The sequence below is a fragment of the Tursiops truncatus genome, chromosome 5 (assembly GCF_011762595.2).
Source record: "Tursiops truncatus isolate mTurTru1 chromosome 5, mTurTru1.mat.Y, whole genome shotgun sequence".
Taxonomy (NCBI): Eukaryota; Metazoa; Chordata; class Mammalia; order Artiodactyla; family Delphinidae; genus Tursiops; species Tursiops truncatus.
The window spans coordinates 124,825,369-124,828,456 of NC_047038.1; the positions used below are offsets into that span (position 1 = coordinate 124,825,369).

The 3,088-nt window shown below is 42.6% G+C and overlaps 1 pseudogene; it reads right to left on the reverse strand.

Moving 5' to 3' along the window:
• Nucleotides 1-1,651: 1,651 nt before the first annotated feature.
• On the reverse strand, nucleotides 1,652-2,193 carry LOC117312343 (pseudouridylate synthase TRUB2, mitochondrial pseudogene; annotated as a pseudogene).
• Between the last annotated feature and the right edge of the window lie 895 nt (nucleotides 2,194-3,088).

Sequence of the window (3,088 nt, forward strand, 5' to 3'; positions counted from 1 at the left end):
TTTTTAGATTCTTTTCCCATATAGGCCATAACAGAGTATTGAGTAGAGTTCCCTGTGCTATACAGTAGGTCTTTATTAGTCATCTATTTTATATATAGTAGTGTGTATATGTCAATCCCAATCTCCCAATTTATCCCTCCCTCCCTTGTCCTCTGGTAACCATAAGTTTGTTTTCTACATCTGTAACTCTATTTCTGTTTTGTAGATAAGTTCATGTGCACCCTTTTTTTTTAGCTTCCATATATATGGAAGCTGTTTAATATATTTTCCAGACTAAATCTTAGTTAACATACAGATAGCATTTTGATATTTAGGTATCATAAAGGAATTTTTTAAAACCTAAGTTTAAGAATGGAAGGTTTTAATGTCTAAACCTTCATAATGAAGTATAACTGGGAACTCATAACACTGAAGAAATGTTATATGATGCTAACTCTAAGCATCACAACGGGATCCAAAAGCTGTAAGTGCAGGAGTCTAAGAATGATTTATATTTATCTTGTTACTAACCACAAACTACAGGACCGAATAACTAATGTAATGCATTGAACAAAGACATTTTATGGTTTTACGAAGATTAAGATTTGGACCCCATGCAGCCACATTGTTGTAATACGTTTCTTTAACAATGTCTATATAAAACTTTTGTTTGTAGGCATGACAGGCAAACTACAAATCACTGGAGTTTCAAATAGTAGCTGCATCAATATTTGTTGCATGAATGTAAGTCCTAAGTAGGTAGTTAGGTAGGTAGATATAATTGAAACAATTTCTAGTATTTTAGGTCTGTTTATATTTTCTTGATTTCTTCATTCCAATTTATGTTGTTCATTACAGTGAATTTATGTTTCATCTTTTTCTGCTAGTGAAGTAACTTTTAACATCCTAAAGACAAGTGCTTTTGAAAATGCATTCTTAGCACTGCTTTTCCTCCTAATGCCTTTTATTTATGTTTCATATCAGAGCTTGCAAATTATTTTTTGTGCTTTGATTTTAACAACTCTATTGTTAAAAGGAAGCAATATATTGTAAGTTCCATTTTATAGATAAGGAGACAGATTCAGAAATATTAAGTGAGATAAATTTTCATTAGAACCAAAATCTTCTGATTCTCAGACAAGTTTTTTCCTAATAACAATCTAGGTCAGCATTTCTATAAGTTCAATTGTGGTGATGCTTCTATTGGGTCAGCCAACTGTTTGTTCGGGTTTTTGTAACATCTTATGGAAAAACCTGAATGAACTTTTTTGGCCAACCCAATATATATGCATGTAAGATTTTCTAGGTAGCCATAAGAGAGCATAATTTGGATGAAAACCAGTAGATTTTTATATACAATAGTTTTATGTGTAATTAGAAAGCAGCAAATATATTTATGCAGGCCTTTTCTTAAACCAGGAATAAAATGTCTTTAACCACTTCTGTTTCTTTTTATTTTAAATTAATTAATTAATTTCTGTATTTATTTTTGGCTGTGTTGGGTCTTCGTTGCTGTGCGCGGGCTTCCTCTAGGCGCGGTGAGCAGGGGCTACTCTTCCTTGTGGTGCATGGGCTTCTCATTGCGCTGGCTTCTCTTTGTTGCGGAGCATGGGCTCTAGGCACGCGGGCTGCAGTAGTTGTGGCTCGTGGGCTCTAGTTGGGGCGCACAGGCTTAGTTGCTCCGCGGCATGTGGGATTTTCCCAGACCAGGGCTTGAACCCGTGTCCCCTGCACTGGCAGGCAGATTCTTAACCACATACGTCGTCTTCTCCACCAGCCGCCCGTCCTCACAGAAGTCGTCTGTGGCTTTGCCCCGGAGGCCGTGTACTGTGTAATCCTTGGTGAGGTGAGCGTTGTACATATCGGTGAGGAGCCTTCGTCCACGTTCCATGCCGAGCACAAGCACCCCAGGCGCCTGGGCATCCAGTCGGTGCCCCATGCCAATCTTCAGGCTGGTGAATGCTGGTCCACGTACCAGCGGATGGTCGATGAGGGTGGGCACACTGGTGGCTGTGAAGGTCAGCTCCTTCTCTTCACTGCCTTCCACGGGGCCCAGCAGGAAGCGAGCACGATGTTCAGAGGCAGGACGCTTCCCAGCACTGAGACCTTTCAAAAGCTGCAGCTCCACAGTATCGCGCAGATGCTTCCACTTTAGCCCCGGGGCTTGTAGGCGGCGAAGAGCCTATGCAGCCACGCCAGGCTGGCTAACCCCATGCCTGAAGCCCGCGACCCGGGCTCGCGGAAGAGCTGAACCCGCAACCACTTCTATTTCTTTAAAAATTAAAATTCACTTATTTACTATATTGAGCTCCTCCTTCCTCTGTGCTAGACAGCATGCTACAATGTACACACATACACACACAACAACGAGCACGCATACACACAGACACACCAATGTATCATACAGTTTCCCTGCTCTCTTACTTCAGAAGCTGGTCTGTTACCACATCAGAAACCACATCAGAAAGAGGCAGATGGGTGGGTGCTGAACTGAGCATCAAAGGAACCTGATTAAGAAAGTGGTACCGCCGGGCTTCCCTGGTGGCGCAGTGGTTGAGGGTCCGCCTGCCGATGCCGGGGACGCGGGTTCGTGCCCCGGTCCGGGAAAATCCTACATGCCGCGGAGCAGCTGGGTCCGTGAGCCATGGCCGCTGAGCCTGCGCGTCCGGAGCCTGTGCTCCGCAATGGGAGAGGCCACAACAGTGAGAGGCCCGCATACCGCAAAAAAAAGGTACTGGAAAAGGAGATCTAATATCATAAGTCAGTCTGCCCTCCTAGCATGGTATAATTTCTGCTCAGGGAAACAGTCAACAACAGCAGACAATTCAGGTTGAAGTGACAGGTGTGCAGGGAGCAGAGAGATAGAGAATCAGCTGTAGGCAATTCACAATTCATGTGATTCCCTGCAGGCATTCACTGGAGGACTAAACGAGATTATATATGTAATGGGATTTGGGAAGGATACGGCCTAGTTTTAAATAACAACGAGTTTTTAAAAAAATTTAAATCCCATATGAGGAATTGTTTAACTTCTGTGTTGTGGGCTTCTTTCTCCCTGAATCCACACCCACTAATTCTTTTACATATATTTTTCTTCTCAAAGTTAGAG